Raw genomic sequence first — 17999 nt, 5'->3', positions numbered from 1 at the left:
TGGTCTAGGCCTGTTTGAACCGGTTCAAACAGGTCTAGGCAAGTTTGAAGTGGTCCAAGCCGCTTTGAACCGGTTTGAGGCCGGTCTAGGCTGGTTTGAACCAGATTGAACTGGTCGAGGGCGGTTTGAACCTGTCCAAACTGCTTTGAACTGGTCTAGGCCAGTTTGAACCAGTCTAGTCCGGTTTGAACCGGTCTAGGTCGGTTTCTCCTGGTCTACGCCAGTTTGAACCGGTACAGGCCAGTTTGAACTGGTTTGAACCAGTCTAGGCCGGTTTGAACCATTCCAAACCGGTTTGAACAGGTCCAAGCCAGTTTGAACCGGTTTGAACCGTTCTAGGCCGGTTTGAACCAGATTGAACCGGTCTAGGCCAGTTTGAACCGGTCCAAGCCGGTTTGATCCGGATTGAACTGGTCTAGGCCGGTTTCTGCTGGTCTAAGCCAGTTTGAACCGGTCCAGGCCAGTTTGAACCGGTTTGTGCCGGTCTATTCCAGTTTGAACCAGTCGAAACCGGTTTGAACCGGTCCAATCCAGTTTGAACCGGTTTGAACAGGTCTAGGCCGGTTTGAACCAGATTGAACTGGTCTAGGGCGGTTTGAACCTGTCCAAACTGGTTTGAACTAGTCTAGGCCAGGTTTTGGTGGTCTAAGCCAGTTTGAACCGGTCCAGGCCAATTTGAACCGGATAGAACCGTTCTAGGCCATTTTGAAGCAGTCCAAACCGGTTTGAAGTGGTCCAAGCCTGTTTGAACCGGTTTGAATCGGTGTAGGCCGGTTTGAACCAGATTGAACTGGTCTAGGCCAGTTTGAACCGGTTTGAACCGGTCTACGCCAGTTTGAACCGGTCCAAGCCGGTTGAAACCGGTTTGAAACTGTCTAGGCCGGTTTAAACCAGTCCAAACTGGTTTGAACTGGTCTAGGCCGGTTTCTGCTGGACTAAGCCAGTTTGAACCGGTCCAGGCCAGTTTGAACCAGTTTAAACCGGCCTAGGCCAGTTTGTGTGGGTCCAAACCTGTTTGAAGTGGTCCAAGCCAGTTGGAAACGGTTTGAACCAGTCTAGGCCGTTTTGAACCGGTTTGAACCGGTCTTGGCCAGTTTGAACCAGTCCAAGCCAGTTTGAAGCGGTCCAAGCCAGTTTGAACTGGTTTGAACCGGTCTAGGCCTGTTTGAACCACATTGAACCGTTCTAGGCCGGTTTGAACCAGATTGAACTGGTCTAGGCCGGTTTGAACCCGTCCAAACTGGTTTGAACTGGTCTAGGCCGGTTTCTGCTGGTCTAAGCCAGTTTGAACTGGTCTAGGCCAGTGTGTGAGGGCCCAAACCGGTTTGAACCGGTCTAGGCCAGTTTGTACTGGTCCAAGCCAGTTTGAACCGGTCCATGCCGGTGTGAACCGGTCTAGGCCGGTTTAAACCATTCCAAGTCGGTTTGAACGTGTTTAGCCTGGTTTTACCCAGTCCAAGCCGGTTTGAACCAGTGTAGGCTGGTTTGTGCAGGTCTAAGCCAGTTTGAACCGGTTTGTACCGGTCTAGGTTGGTGTGAACCAGTCCAATCTGGTTTGAACCAGTCTAGGCCGGTTTGTGCTGGTGTAAGCCAGTCTGAACCGGTCCAGGCCGGTTTGAATCTGTTTGAACCGGCCTAGGCCAGTTTGTGCAGGTCCAACCCGGTTTGAACCGGTCTAGGCCGGTTTATACTGGTCTAAGCCAGTTTGAACCGGTCCAGGCTGGTTTGAACCAGTTTGAACCGGTCTAGGCCAGACACAAACCGGTCTAGGCCAAACACAACTTACTTCTCTATGGAAAGTGGTTCTTGTGATGTGTTATTTGCACTGCTCAGTCGTGGAACATGAGCTGAAGGCCTGGTTTCAATATTTGTTTCTAAGTGGGAAGGTTAGCTTTTTTAAGCAACAGCAACAACTATGACTTGTACTTGTACTCAAAATATTTGCCTAGTGGGTTTTCTTTCAGCAACTCATTGATCTTATAAAAAGAGCCCTCAGTTTTTAATAAGGCTTGCAAAATATTCTAGCTTAAGGTTAAGGAATGACAAACCTAGACAGCATCTTAAAAAGTAGAGCCATCACTTTGCCAACAAAGGTCCGTATAGTAAAAGCTATGGTTTTCCCAGTAGTGATGTATGGAAGTGAGAGCTGGACCATAAAGAAGGCTGATCGCCGAAGAATTGATGCTTTTGAATTATGGTGCTGGATGAGATTCTTGAGAGTCCCAGGGACTGCAAGAAGATCAAACGTCTCCATTGTTAAGGAAATCAACCCTGAGTGCTCACTGGAAGGACAGATCCTGAAGCTGAGGCTCCAATACTTTGGCCACCTCATGAGAAGAGAAGAGAAGACTCCCTGGAAAAGACCCTGATGTTGGGAAAGATGGAGAGCACAAGGAGAAGGGGACGGCAGAGGATGAGATGGTTGGACAGTGTTCTCGAAGCTACCAGCGTGAGTTTGACCAAACTGCAGGAGGCAGTGGAAGACAGAAGTGCCTGGCGTGCTCTAGTCCATGGGGTCATGAAGAGTCGGACATGACTAAACGACTAAACAACAAAAACAACAAGGTTATGGATCTAGGAGAACTAAAGTTTCCACCAGTCTTTCCTCAGTTTCTCTTGGGGGATTGTAGCAGAAAGGTTACTTATACTAATAGTGTCCTTAGATTTATTCCACCTGAATTTTCCCCCTCTCTCTTCCCTTTGTAGAAAATATGCTAATAAAATTTACTGCATACTTTTTTTCATGAGTTTCTGCCTGGCTTTACAATATTTTCTCCACCTCCATGGTAATGAATTTCTAGAGCCATAAACATTGACAGGAGCTTAATCAACCCATGTCCAACAACTTACAATGTCATCTTTAGCTAGAAGACAGAAGAGAATTCTTCAGAGCTTTGTCTATTTCTTTGAAAGGCATTGCTGTCATTTCCCTTTGTTTATTTTGAAATGTATTTTCTGGCCTTTTAGTCCTGGAACTGCTGTTAGTCAGCAAATTTAGGTCGTTTCTTCTTGCTTCCTTTCATCCATTCCCTTTATATCCACTCTTTTTCTCACTAGAATACCTTTTTATATATAACTTCGCTTTGGTGAGAGTTGATATTTGATCTTAATGGACTTTTTATACTCATGGTGAGTGCAACATTTTAGAAAGAAAAGGGCTTTCTTCTTTGCGCAGATGCTATGTGTCAAATATCAGGCCAACCTAATCCAAAACAAGAGACTAACACAGGGCCACAAAACTCTAACCCTAACCAGCAACAAACTGATTGAAAGAATATTCAAAAACTATGGCCAGTGTGATGGCCTGGGATTCAGACTTGGATGCTGAACCTGAGGGATCCCAGCCTGCACAGGATTCCCTGCCTCCAGAACCAGCTGAGCTGGGGCTGGGGCATGAGCCTGAATGGTCCTCACTTGTGCTGGGTCCTCAGGTGCAGGCATCAGCTGCTCTGGCTCCTGAGGTGATGGAGGACCCATTGCCTTCAGATGCTCCACTCTCAGCCCTGTCAGAGGAAGCTGAGGTTGCTTCTGGATCCGGTAACCCTCCACCCTCTCCTGAGCTGCAGAGGCTCAGGGCAGAGAGGCGGAGGGAACTAAGTTCCCACAGGAAGAGTGCTCGCCTCCAGGCTAGGAGAGGTGAGTCACCTGACGATCAGGGCTGCCCTACGCCTCGGGGCAGATAAAAGCCAGCCAGCCCCAGTCCCAAGTTGTGGGAGCAACATTGTTGGTTGCTTGTTCCTGCCTGAACCCTGTCCTGCTTTCCTGCCTGAGCTCCTGATGCGCCCTGGCTCCCTGCTTGCATGCCTGTTCCTGACTTCACCCAACTCCCTTCCCTGCACCCAGCTTCAGCTATTACGGACTGCCTCCACGTTGCACCTTTGACCATGGACCTTGCCTCTTGGGTAACCCATGGGACCAGCACAGCCAGATTCTTAGGAAACTAGTTAAGACATTTTGTTGGTAGGACCAAGAAACACTTCTGTTTCTGCAAGCACTTCACTTATAACCAGGGCTGGCCCAAGATATTTTGGCACATGAAGCAAACCACAAAATGGCTCCCTCTTCCCACAATGGAAGGTGAGTGAAGATTTGCATCAGGAACAAGGGGGAAATAAATATCTTCAATGGAATCTGCTGTCCCTGTGGATTCTGTCACCTGAGATGGTCGCTTCACCTTGCCTCATGGGTGGTCAACCCTGTATATGACTATAGGATACGGTACCAAATTCTAAATGCATGTAACTCCATTTGAATCGCCAAGACTTTCCAGTGCATAAGAGAAGTGACCTGTGTGGATGTTAATTATATGGATACAATTAAATCTCCCCCTTTTTTTTGCACAGGACTGATTGTCCTTTTGCACAGACAGGTGGAGACCCCCCCCCAACCCCAGTCGACCCCCAGGTAGAAAAATGACACTGGACAACGTGTTATGGGATTAAAATTGGCCACAACTTTATTAAGCTTTCAGATGTAGGAAGACCTTGGCTTAGGCATTGGGCATTTAACCCTCCCAGTCCCTGGCCGGGGATCTGGGGAAAATCAGGGTTATCCAAAATGTGTGGGGACTGGGCTGACTCTGGAGAACATCGGTTCAAGCAGAGAGCCTGCCCCCCATTTCATCGTGTCGTAGGGGAGAGTATTGACAACCCATTGGTGTATGGCCAATGCCTCCCCTCAAAATACCCCTTTAACAGGGAACTCTGGGATGGCTGCTGTGGGGTGTGTGTGAGTCTCCGCTTCACGCCCCCCCCCCCATTGAGGGAAGATAGACTAAAGGATTCCGCCCAAGGCCTAAAAATTGCCAAAGTTGTGACGTTTTGCCACGGGGAAGGCAAAACCTGCCAATGCAGGGAAATTCCTTCCCAGTCCCTCAACGGCAACCATCTAAGGCCACAGCAGCGTCCCCATAGCTGTAAAGAGGAAGTTTAAACTGCAAAAGAAGGCATAAACTGAGGGAAAGCAGGGTGGGAAAAGTTCTGGAGCCAACTGAGGACTAACAGGTAAGTTACACCTTCTCTTGTGAGTGTGGGGTGGTCCTAACTCTACCTGGCCGACTCCCTTGGCAACGCCCTCCCCCCAGCCAGGATTGGCTAATTGGCGAGGCTAGGTGTGAACCTCCAGGTATCTGGCTCTGGGGGAGGGGGGGTGGCAGCGAAGCCAGCTAACTTGCTGGGAGTCTTGTTGTCCGGGGGGCTGTGCACGACCACACAAAAGCCACCCACCCCCCAGTTAATGTGGGGAGCGGTCATTGGCAGTCATGAACCTCTTCCATTTCTTGGAGTTTTTCAAGACTGAAAAGGGAAACTTCTAATGGGGATTTTTTTAAAAATACATTAAAGCCTTATATTAGATCAGATAAGCATGCTGCAAAGCAATTAAAGCAAACAAAAACAAAACTAAAGAGCAAAAGTCTGGACCAGGAAAAGGTAATTCAAAATGATGCTCATTGGATTGTATTTGAAATTTTCTGCTCAAGGGGAATGCTTGGAAGAACACCATGAACCCCAAATATTTTAAAATTAGAACATGACCATTCAATTCAGCCCAGAAACCAAATGTTAATCAGTGAAGCTTCTTAATATTGGATAAATAGTTTTCCTGGGACTTACCCTAACCAACAGCTTAATGCCACATTCTGGACCAGCTTTGGAATTTCTGAATTGCCTCAGATAGGGTGCGACAAAATATGGAGGTTCCAAAGGCAGAAGATCTGGCTGTTAGCAGTGTAATGGCTTCCTGCGTCCTCAGAAGCCTCTGCTTTAAAACTGAATAAATAAAGGCACATTGGCCTCATGCAAATTAAGGTAGTTATTTTCTGCTCTTGAGGGAGGTGGCATCTCTCACTGTCATCTTTTTGTCTCCTCAGTGCACACACCAGAGAGCTCAGCAGCTATTTGGAGACAGATCACAATATCTGATGTGTGTGTGTGTGGTTTTTGTTGCTCGGCGCAAGAATACTTAAGTGTATCGCAGTGCACAACACAAACCCATCACATCAGCTTTCAAAAATATTACTTTTACACCTCTGTTCCCCCTTGTTCCCTCTCCCACTTGCAATTTATTCGTACTAGGCACATGCAAGACTCATAATGAAATCTACCCACTTCTACCGTTGTGCCACAGAACTTCCCTGAACGCCCTTTGACGATCATTGCTGTATTTATCACCTCATCTTCTTGGAAATCTCAGCTAAGACCATTATTTTTTAAAAAATTCTTTTCTATGCAGGGATTTCTTTCACTCCCCCCATCCGGCAGCAACATTCAATTATTTATCATCTCATTACTATGTCTGTTGCTGTGAAACACAGAGTGTGAGAATATGCATCTATGCAAGATATTTACCCATCCTTTGATCTTCCTTGCTCCTTCGGTCATTACCATAGCTCTGTAGGACCCCCAATTATTATTTTTTTGCAGAGACTCTTCAGTAAGAGTCTGTAGTTAACTGTTTTTAAAAAAATGAAGGAGGGGGGAGTCAGATAACGAAAATATAATACCAAACTGTACATCTTCTACATATCTGAGGGAAAAGAATACCGGTCTTCCAGAGTTGTTAGATTTCATTAGCAATGTGCAGTTGTTAAGCGAATAAACTAAATGTGATTCACCGAGTCTCCGATGTAAAGAACGCTGAGCAGTTCTTAAATTTATCGACATCTTGCCACATCTAAGTGGGGAAAGATCCATTTTCTCCTGCCAGTACAGGATGCCCGAGGCCGTTTTCATGAGCAGCACTAAACTTTGGGGTTTTGTTGGGTTATTTATTTATCTGTACAGAGACACGCTGTGGGTTAAACCACAGAGCCTAGGGCTTGCCGATCAGAAGGTCGGCGGTTCGAATCCCCGTGATGGGGTGAGCTCCCATTGCTCGATCCCAGCTACTGCCAACCTAGCAGTTCGAAAGCACGTCAAAGTGCAAGCACATAAATAGGTACCGCTCCGGAGGGAAGGTAAATGGTGTTTCCGTGTGCTGCTCTGGTTCACCAGAAGCGGCTTAGTCATGCTGGCCACATGACCCGGAAGCTGTACGCCAGCTCCCTCGGCCAATAAAGCGAGATGAGCGCCGCAACCCCAGAGTCGGTCACGACTGGACCTAATGCTCAGGGGTCCCTTTACCTTTACCTTACAGAGTGCCTAAAAACAACAAGCAGTTATGGTAAGCTCATTGGGTCAGACGGCAGTTGGAGGGACATTCCACCAGATATTTTAACACTGATAATTTGGACAGGAATTGAAACTGGGGCCATTTCCCACACACCATTTTATTTCTGCACTGCCTTTCCATAGTTAAAACCATGCTGAAGGCGGCTTACAACATGAAAAAAACAACAACCCACACATTTACGAACATAACGAAAGTTCATAAACCAATGAAATGTCCAATTGAACCAAATTGGACAATTTTCACATAAATCATAATAAGATCTAAAATTAATATACAAAGATTAATGTCAATAAAAGCAACTTCCCACCCCAAACAACCCCCTAAACAATATCCCAGCTCAAAAGACTGTTCACCAGCTTCAGTTGTTGTAGTAGGAGTCAGTCAGGAGGGAAAAGATGCTTCTGTTACTGTATTTAAGGATAAGAATCAAAGAAGAAGAAAATCTCCACACTGAAAAATGGTGGAAATGATAATTATTGGGCTGGGTGAGATTTATTTATTTATTTATTTTTAATTGAATTATATTGCAGATACATACAAATAAAAACTTACAGACTTATAAAGATTAGAAAAAAACTAAAAAAGTCATAGTGAAAACATATCAGAAAAGAGATAGCCAAAAAGAGAAAGAAGAGGGGAGAGAGGATAAAAATAGAAATAGAAATACTCATATGTTACATATACAAATACAATTAACTTTTCGTGAGAAAAAAGAAAAATATATATAGTACAACAATGGTTCATTTGTTGTTAAACTAAAACTTTACAAACAAAACCTAGAACTAAAACAGAAACTTTACACACAAAACAAAAAACAAAAACTTGGCTTGGGCAGGGATAGAATCGGAGTTGTAAGGGACCGTGAGAGCTGTAAGGGTCCAACACCCCTCTAATGCAGGAAACTCAGCTAAAGCATCCATGACAGATGGCCACCCAACTTCTGCTTAGAAACCTCCAAGGAAGGAGAGTCCACAACCTCCTGACAGAGATTGTTCTGCTCTCAGACACCTCTTACCATCAGAAAGTTCTTCCTGATGTTTAATGGGAATCTCCTTTCTTCTAACTTAAAGCCATGGGTTCCAGTCCTACCTTCCGGAGCATGAGAAAACAGCAACTCAGGCTGTCAGTGGAACGTTTGCGGTCAAAGTTCCTACATCTGCCAAGGCTATAAGACCCTGATGCTGGGAAAGATTGAGGGCACATGGAGAAGGGGACAGCAGAGGACGAGATGGTTGGACAGTGTTCTTGAAGCTACCAGCATGAGTTTGTCCAAACTGCAGGAGGCAGTGGAAGATAGGAGTGCCTGGAGTGCTCTGGTCCATGGGGTCACAAAGAGTCGGACACGACTAAACAACTAAACAACATATGCTGATCTCCATCAGCAATTTCTAGATCAACTCTGTATCCCCAAATGGAAACCAGAGATGGAGGTCATTCATTTTCTCTTACTGGGGAATAATCAGGAACTCACCAAGTTAGTGGCTAAATATCTCTATTTGGTTTTTTGTCGTCGAAATACACTGCCGACGTCTGATCTCCCTGGAGACCTAGAGATGTGACGACAGACTGCTCTGCCTCCTTCCTTTTAGCAAATGTTTTGTGCCACTGGTGAAGTGGTAATTCAGTATTGATTTGTTTTGGATGTTTGTATGTGGTGCCAATAAAAGGTTTGATGATGATGTCAAGAAAACAAGTTTGCTCCACCTTCCATGGGACAGCCCTTTAGATATTTGAAGATGTAGCTTGGGGGGTGCCGAAGGGGCCATGTCACTGGGTGTGGATTTTTTAAGGGGCGTGAAGCAGGCCCCCCATGCAGGCATCCCCAGCCCAGCCTGGCACTCCTGTCTCAGCTTCAGAGGAACCAAGGCTCATGGAGAGCAACAACAGGCCAAGGTGGAGCGCTGGTGTGGGCTCCCTCCTGCACAGGCAGGCAGATAGCACAGTGCATGGTTGTTGTGTCCTTATCACACACCCCTTATGCATGTTTACTGTGCCTTCAGTGAAGCCTACTTTCAGGTAGGAGTGCATAGGAATCAAGCTTTAGCTACGATTACTGTATTTAATAAGGTGGAGGTCATGTGTGAAACAGCCCTAGGAAATTGTTCTGGCAGCCTACATGTTAAGAACAAGTTCAAAAGACTCGATAAATAATTTACAAATTAGCAATTAAAAGACTAGCAGAACAAAACCACATTTACTAAAATGTTCAAAAACCAGTAAGAAAAGTAATTATACATAATCCGCAAATTGACCATGGCTCCCTGTCCGGCTAGCGCTCAAAATTGTAACACAAGGGTAGAACGAACCATTTAACATTTGTATGTTAAGATGCCCCTGAACCTCTTACTGAGATTTAAGATACCTGTTAGAATCCTTCAAGTCTAGAGGTGACACTATTCTCTGGGGAAATCAGAGGTTAAGCCAGCCCGGAAAGCTTCGTAACATCCAAAAGCAATATGAGTTTTTAAAAATAGTATAATCCATGATTTCACCTTGAATATTGATAGTGGTCATAGAGTTTCCTTCCTTCATTTAATACAGATAATATACAGGTGTAGCCTTTATGAAAGGACATCTCTGCAAAGCAAGGTGCCCAGAATGCCTTAAGTTAATAGCTGCTCGGAACAATTTTAGATACACATCCTGCATTGATTTGCAGCCTAGAGGAGAAAAACTCTGAGCTGCAAATGAGCCACTGTTCTACATAGTCACACTAATGATGTCTGTGCAGCTATATACAGCAATCTAGCTGAAGCCCAATGGGGCTGATATTCCATGATGATAAGTTGTACCATAAGAATATTATTTTAATATTTAATCAGCCTCTGCATCTTCTACAGAACTGAGAAACCGATGCTTTCCAAGGCAGCAATAGCCAGGTATTTTCACAATGCTCCACAGGGTACCCTTTTCCAGCCTGCTTTTAGGTTTGGTTCGGAAGCCCCAGAATTACTTGGAAGGCAGACCCCAAGAGTTAGATGTGCATTCTTAGAGTCAGTACAGATCCACAGGCAAACCAAGGTTTCTCATCACAGGAAAAATCCTCATATTCTCTTTCCCCTTGCATATTCCACTTAACATTTCCCCTCCCAGATTTGCAACAAGACAAACCATTTGTTGTTGTTTGGTCGTTTAGTCGTGTCTGACTCTTCGTGACCCCATGGACCAGAGCACGCCAGGCACTTCTGTCTTCCACTGCCTCCCGCAGTTTGGTCAAACTCATGCTGGTAGCTTCGAGAACACTATCCAACCATCTCGTCCTCTGTTGTCCCCTTCTCCTTGTGCCCTCCATCTTTCCCAACATCAGGGTCTTTTCCAGGGAGTCTTCTCTTCTCATGAGGTGGCCAGAGTATTGGAGCCTCAGCTTCACGATCTGTCCTTCCAGTGAGCACTCAGGGCTGATTTCCTTAAGAATGGAGAGGTTTGATCTTCTTGCAGTCCATGGGACTCTCAAGAGTCTCCTCCAGCACCATAATTCAAAAGCATCAGTTATTCAGCGATCAGCCTTCTTTATGGACCAGCTCTCACTTCCATACATCACTACTGGGAAAACCATAGCTTTTACTATACGGACCTTTGTTGGCAAGGTGATGTCTCTACTTTTTAAGATGCTGTCTAGGTTTGTCATTGCTTTTCTCCCAAGAAGCAGGCGTCTTTTAATTTCATGGATGCTGTCACCAAGACAAACCATAGTTTGCTACTAATCCAAATCAGCAAACTCTGGAATGTGCTTACCTTAAACAAAGTAATGGATGTTTAGGTGGTCAAAGACTACACTCATCATAAAGATTATACTTCCCATAGCAGAGGCAGCATACCTTTGGATCCCACTTGCCAGGAAACATGAGTTGCTATTTCAGCATTAAAATCTCAATCCTCTGCAGGTTTACTCAGAAGTAAGCCCCACTGGGTTTGACGGGGTTACTCTCACATGTACAGCTTTTTTTTATTGTATGGTTGGTTTTGGTCTGCTGTTAAAACTACTGTTCTGGAAAGCAAGTCCTTGAGTCTGTACTCTGAATGGTGACACCAGGGACCTAGAAGGAGCAGGGCTTGTCTGTCCAACCCAACCCCTGCACAGTCTCATCAGGGTTGACCTTAAGACAATTGGAGCAACTGGGCCAAATTGGGCCCCACGGGCCACTCCTAAGGGGGGCCCTGCACCAGGGCAATCTAGATGGATTTTATTTATATCTATAAGATTTTGCAGACTTTGGCTGAGATCTGGGGTCCTACAAAAAAAAAAAAAAAAAATCAAGTTGCACCCCACTGCTTCAAATTGGGCCCCACTGGCTAGCCCTGAGTCTAATAGTTGCTGGGCCTTAGTTGCCCTGCCCTTGCATGAAGTCTTGGGTTTACAGTTTGGGGAGAGGGGAGACTGCGGCACTAGGGAGAAGGCAGGCTGGTGAGGACCCCTGACTTAGAGGCCCTAGGCTTCCGCCTACTTAAAGGTAAAGGTAAAGGGACCCCTGACCATTAGGTCCAGTCTTGGCTGACTCTGGGGTTGCAGCACTCATCTCGCTTTATTGGCCAAGGGAGCCGGCGTACAGCTTCCGGGTCATGTGGCCAGCATGACTAAGCCACTTCTGGCGAACCAGAGCAGTGCACGGAAACGCTGTTTACCTTCCCGCTGGAGCGGTACCTATTTATCTACTTGCACTTTGACGTGCTTTCGAACTGCTAGGTTGGCAGGAGCAGGGACCGAGCAACAGGAGTTCACCCTGTTGTGGGGATTCGAACCGCTGACCTTCCGATCGGCAAGCCCTAGGCTCTGTGGTTTAACCCACGGCGCCACCCGCGTCCCAACCTCAGCTTACTTAGCCTATACATAAATATGGCACTGCCCAGGGAACTTCACAGCAGTGGCAAACTTTGGGCTCTCTAATTTCCATGGCGCTTTGTGAGACACTAATATTTGGTGCCCCCTGCCTCTCTCGCTCCTTTCTATAGCATTGTTGTAGCACTCTCTGTTGCACAGAGCCCAGTAAGGCTGCAGCAGTTGTGCCATCCTAAAAAACCCCTCTGTTTTTCAGGGATATGAAACTCCCCAGCCCAAGTCCAGCATACTTTGCACCATACAACTACCGTATTTTTTGCTCTATAAGACTCACTTTTTCCCTTCTAAAAAGTAAGGGGAAATGTGTGTATCTCTTATGGAGCGAATGCAGGCTGTGCAGCTATCCCAGAAGCCAGAACAGCAAGAAGGATTGCTGCTTTCACTGCGCCGCGATCCCTCTTGCTGTTCTGGCTTCTGAGATTCAGAATATTTTTTTTTCTTGTTTTCCTCCTCCAAAAACTTGTGGTCTGGTGCGTCTTATAGAGTGAAAAATACGGTATTTGCCAGCTCACTATTCTATGACTGTCATAGGACCTGGCTAAACTGGCTATTATGCAATGTATCTGGGAGCTTTCCAGATCAACACAATTGCCTATATTTTTGAACTGTCATGACGAGTTCCTGCACTTCAAAATGTACCACTGCGCATATATGGCTCAAGCCAGTCAATTTGTTCTCAAACAGATGGTGGGTGGCTGGGGTGGAAATATTGCCTCCAAGCCATTCAATGTTGAAAAACGAGTTTTTAAAAATATTGTTTTTATCAAATACGATACTGCCTCTTCCAATTGTTCTGAAGCTAAGGAGGAAGAGATGCTTTTAAAAACCAGGGAAAATAAGGAGGACATGAACAGGTAGGAGGTCAATGAATTGGTCAGCTTAGAGGCCTCAGAGGCTGCATGAAACGAGTGCTGATTTTGCTTCAGGGCTTCTGGTTGGGGAATACAGAGAATATGCAGCAATAGCATTCATGCTCCTTCACAATTCAAGAGAGTTTAAGGAACATATCAGAGTATGGGTGGGCGGGAAGCACCGTCTGTGAGGGAAACTCGGGGGGGGGGGATCAGTTAAAAATAAAATCTGTAATCACCCCTAACGTTTTCCCAAATGGGTGTCCTAATATCATGTTCTGGGGCATAGGACTCAAACAAAGTCACAAGAAAGTGTTGACATGCAGAGGGCTGGGAGGCCAGCTGATAAGCCCCAGCTGTGCCATCTCCTTCCATCGGCCCATGCTCCGATGTACATCAGCGACCCAAGCTTCAAAAGCCAGGGCACACTGTTAGCAGAGTTTACCGAGCACACAGAATAGGCATGAGGCTTGTGAAGTCATGCTACAGATTTATTAAACATAAATCAGGACAAAGAAACATGTCTTCTCTCTCTCTCTCATGTCGTCTCAGAGACAACAGCAAAAGCTATACACAAATGGAAGTTCCCAGTATACTGTGCTGGAATGTAAACAGACATGTGACACACAAGAATCTCATGCCTGTTCCTTAAGGTGGATCCCAACAAAACATCAGGAAGAACTTTCTGACAGTATAAGAAATGGTCAACAGTGGAACAGTCTCCCTCTGGAGGTTTCTAAGTAGAGGTTGGACGGCTTTAGCTGAGATTCCTGCATTGTGTGGGGTTGGACTAGATGACCCTCGGGGTCCCTTCCAAGTCTACAATTCTGTGTTTCTATCTGCCTTGCCTCTCTTTGGTGCTGAAGAACTTTTGCACACGCCACTCTTGCAGCTTCGTTGGTTAAGCACATGTCTGATGTTTTGGCGGGGCCGTCTTGGCAAGGTAATAACAAACACGCCGTTGAGTTCAAGGACGAGTGGTGACAAATTATGTCAGCCTAGGCAGTGATCTGTGCCTGTCCCTTTGCATCTTCTCATTTCATTTGGTTTCTAAATGAAGATGCAGACACCTGTTCTTGCAGCAGGTGGTATTTGTTTATTATAGCTGTTCCTGCTGAGTTTTAATCAGTCTGCAGCTGTAGCAGCCAAGGGAAGTAACTGTTTTATAGTCTTAGGTTTTGGCGGAGCTGTTGTCTTGATTTGGGGTGGGTGGGGGGAAGCAGAAGTTTCATACTTCATTCCCATCATATGCTAGCAATCACATAACCCTCTCCATCTTATGTTTTGGAGTCCCAAATTAGAAAATGAATGCGCCAGTAATGGTACCAAATGAAGTTTTTGAACATTCTGCCCTGAGGGTGACATTTAATTATGTTCTCCCGCTCCGTGCGGTTTCTATTTCTTGGAAGAAAAATCCCACCTTCTTGCCAATTTGCATTGCTGCCATTCTTTACTTTTTCGAGGAGTGCTGTAGAGGGAGAATCCACAGTCTCAAAATCAAGAGGCAGATTATGGAAACATGAGTCCTATCATTCAAATGCAGTTAGGAGAGGATAGAAAGCTTTATGGGACACAAATTGGAGAGGAGCAACACTTTCCAACAATAGATTTTTTAAAAACAAATCACAAGTATGCATTATGAAAAGCTGAAGTAAGATCAGTAGCCTTGCGCCAGACTGAAAGTCTTTTACATTCAGCAGATCCTCTGCGAAGATAAAACTAAGATTCATGGCTGACACTGACCCATGTTCCTTCCCAGATCACATGCTGATGTTTGGTTACAGCAGACATATGGCATAATTCCTATTCGTAAGGCGTGCTTATGCATTTTTTCCATCTGAATTTCACCCTGGAATTTCCAGAAAAGTAGGCAGCTCATTTGATGGAAAATCCTGCCTACTTGAAGGTGCAACATTTTTGAACGGGAAGACTTATTTCCATTAAAATCTTTGCCCTTGGTGAAGCTGCTTGAAGCCTTCTTTTTGCACTGTCATTCTCAACACACCTTATGTTCCCAAGCACCTTTGGTTCATTTGCTCAACATGGGCTTCTGCAGCACCTATGAAAAGCTTAGGCTATGGCCCGTGGGTGAGGAAGGAGAAAGACCATCATCGTCACCGGGGATACAGAAGCTACTTCCTATGCCTTCTGTAAGTCAGATCCTACAGCTCTATGTAGTTGTTAAGATGATGCATAGCAGGCAAAGAGAACAGCAACAGGTAATAATGTACAGTGGTGCCTCGCAAGACGAAATTAATTCGTTCTGCGAGTTTTTTCGTTCTACGAGTTTTTTCATCTTGCGAAGCACCAATGTGTATTGACGGTTTCCCATAGGAATGCATTGGCGGTTTTTTTAAAAAAGGTGCAAGACGTTTCGTCTTGCGAAGCAAGCCCATAGGGAAATCCGTCTTGCGAAGCAACTCAGAAAATGAAAAACTCTTTCGTCTTGCAAGTTTTTCGTCTTCCGAGGCATTCGTCTTGCGGGGCACCACTGTACTGTATGACACCATAATGTATCCATTAAATTTTAGAGAGTCTAAACTTGTATTGATATAGGATCATATCAAGGGTTCAAAAGTGCCTCTCGTATATTATTTCTTTAATGCTTAAAACAGTTCCACAGGGAACTGTATAACCAGTTTTGGTGCTGGAAAAATGGTTGCCTAGATTATCCACACTTAACTTTTGCCCCTTGCTTTCTCGGCACAATACTGGGCTTTAAAATTTCGTTTCTGAGCAGGTTTTGTTGTTGTTGTTGTTGCTCTGCTGCTTTCCCCAGGAAAAGCCACCCTTCTAATAATATAATAATCATTTATTATTTATATTCTGCCCATCTGACTGGGTTCCCCAGCCACTCTGGGTGGCTCCCGGCCAAAAATAATAAAAGCACAATATAACATCACACACTCAAAACTTCCCTGAACTGGGCTGCCTTCAGATGTCTTTTAAAAACCACACAGCTGTTTTATCTTTTTTTGACATCTGCTGGGAAGGCATTCCACAAGGCAGGCGCAACTACTGAAAAGGCCCTCTGCCTGGTTCCCTGTAAACTCAATTTTCACAATGAGGGAACCACCAGAAGGCCCTCGGAGCTGGATCTCACTGTCTGGGCTAGACAATGGGGGGGTGGAGATGCTGCTTCAGATATCCTGGGCCGAAGCCATTTAGGGCTTTAAAGGTCAGCACCAACCTTTTGAATTGTGCTCAGAAACATGTTGAATCAGAACAAATGGCAATTCAGGTTTCTTGTGGTTTCCAACTTCTCTGATTCAGCGGTAAAGAGCTGGCTTTCATAGGGAATGAGCGGGGGGGGGGGGGGAGTGGCATAGTGTGGACGGTTGCCCCGGGGCACAAAATTGTTAGGGATGCAAAATTTCAACACTTGGTGCTGCCTCAATACTGTTGTGCATTTCTGTCTCTGGGCTCTGTTGAAAACGGCTTCTCCATGTGAACCAGGAAGTGACTTCTCAGACAACAGAACAACCATTCTTTTTTTATGTCTGCGGGATCTTTTGGGTGATGGAGATGCTGTTAGGCAATTGCATGGGCACTCTGTCCACTTCCCACCCACCCCTCCGCATGGCCCCGGGCACTGACAACCCATGCTACACCACTGGGGGCAAAACAATAGCAGCAGCAGCAACAACAACAACAAGAACACTCGTACAGTACATGGAACTTTAAAGCACAGCCCTGTTCCTAGAAACATGGCACAACAGGAAGCCTGCATGAGCCCTAAGATACTAATGTTAGGAATTTATGGCAGGTGAGAATTAAAACAGGAGTCCTTGGTTCATAGCTTAGAAAGTATAGCATAATAAGAGAATTGTGTGGATTTGATTGTGTTTAATTAGTTCTGCAAAAGAATGGCCCCACACAGCTGAACTCAGCCTACCAGCCATGGCGCTTCTAAAAATCTTATTTTCCTGTCTCTCTGAAAGTGATAAAACATGGATATGCAAACTAAGGCATGGGGGCCGAATCCGGCCCAATCGCCTTCAAAATCCGGGCCGTGGACGGTCCAGGAATCAGTGTGTTTTTACATGAGTAGAATGTGTCCTTTTATTTAAAATGCATCTCTGGGTTATTTGTGGGGCATAGGAATTCGTTCATTATTTTTTTTTTTCAAAATACAGTCTGGCCCCCCACAAGGTCTGAGGGACAGTGGACTGGCCCCCCGCTCAAAAAGTTTGCAGACCCCTGTGCTAAAATCATCTAATAGAATAACCACTAGGTGGCACTGCACATGAGAGGTTTTCTGTCCGAGCAAGGACATGAAGTCCAGTTGTGGTTTCACAGACTGCTAATTCCACAGTGTAGGTCTATCTATCTATCTATCTATCTATCTATCTATCTATCTATCTATCATCTATCTATCTATCTATCTATCATCTATCTATCTATCTATCTATCTATCTATCTATCTATAGCTGAACCACATTTCTGTTGATCTCCTTGACTTCCTTTTCATAAAAAATAATTAGGACACATCCAAGCATGGATTGATGCTAAATCTCATTCTAAATCTCCTTTTTTAAAAAAATGAAAGAAAAATGAAAGAAAGAGGAATGACTTTCCTTTCTAAATTATGCCAGTGAAGAAGAAAAGCAATGTGTAAATGCATGTGTAACTTGTGACTCAACAAATGGTCTATATTTCTGTGTGTGTGTGACTCAAGAAAAGGTCAAAGGGATTTGTGTTGCTCTCCTACCCATCCCTCACACCAGGAATGAGGCTGTGTGAATGCCAGAATGCAGCCCAAAGCAAAGCATAGGTTTGCTGTGGGAATGCTGACACAGACTTTCTGTGAACACGGCTTCAGAAGCACACTGCTGTGTTATACAATAATTTAGAGAGCTTGAATTCATTTATGATTCTGTTGTTTTTAGCAGATTTTGCTCGAGCCTTGCTTTTTTGGGTGTGTGTGTGGGGGAGGGCTTTGTTGTTTGTTTGTTTTGCCATTGCAGTGGAGACAGCAGAAAAAATAATAATCTCCTTTGTTCTTTTCCTCATTATAAAAATATTCCTCAGATACAAAGCATTTTTTTTTGGGGGGGGAGCCTCGTTTGGAGATTTAGGAGGGGGGAAAGGATGAGCAGGGAAAATGTTTGACTTAAATTACGTAAAAACTAATGTGAGAT

The 17999-nt window shown here is 45.0% G+C and overlaps 1 long non-coding RNA gene across 1 annotated transcript in view; it reads left to right on the top strand.

The window, feature by feature from the left end:
• LOC310657413 overlaps positions 1-15547 on the top strand; it is an 83497-nt gene extending 67950 nt beyond the window's left edge. The window contains exon 3 of the long non-coding RNA XR_014501760.1: positions 15526-15547. This is a non-coding gene — a long non-coding RNA (uncharacterized lncRNA). The remainder of the gene's footprint in view (positions 1-15525) is intronic.
• Positions 15548-17999: the final 2452 nt, after the last annotated feature.

Source organism: Podarcis tiliguerta, assembly GCF_965153285.1.
Source record: "Podarcis tiliguerta genome assembly, chromosome: 9".
In the NCBI taxonomy this organism is placed as follows: Eukaryota; Metazoa; Chordata; class Lepidosauria; order Squamata; family Lacertidae; genus Podarcis; species Podarcis tiliguerta.
Note: the sequence above shows the minus strand (reverse complement) of the source record. Positions and strands in the feature narration are given on the sequence as shown.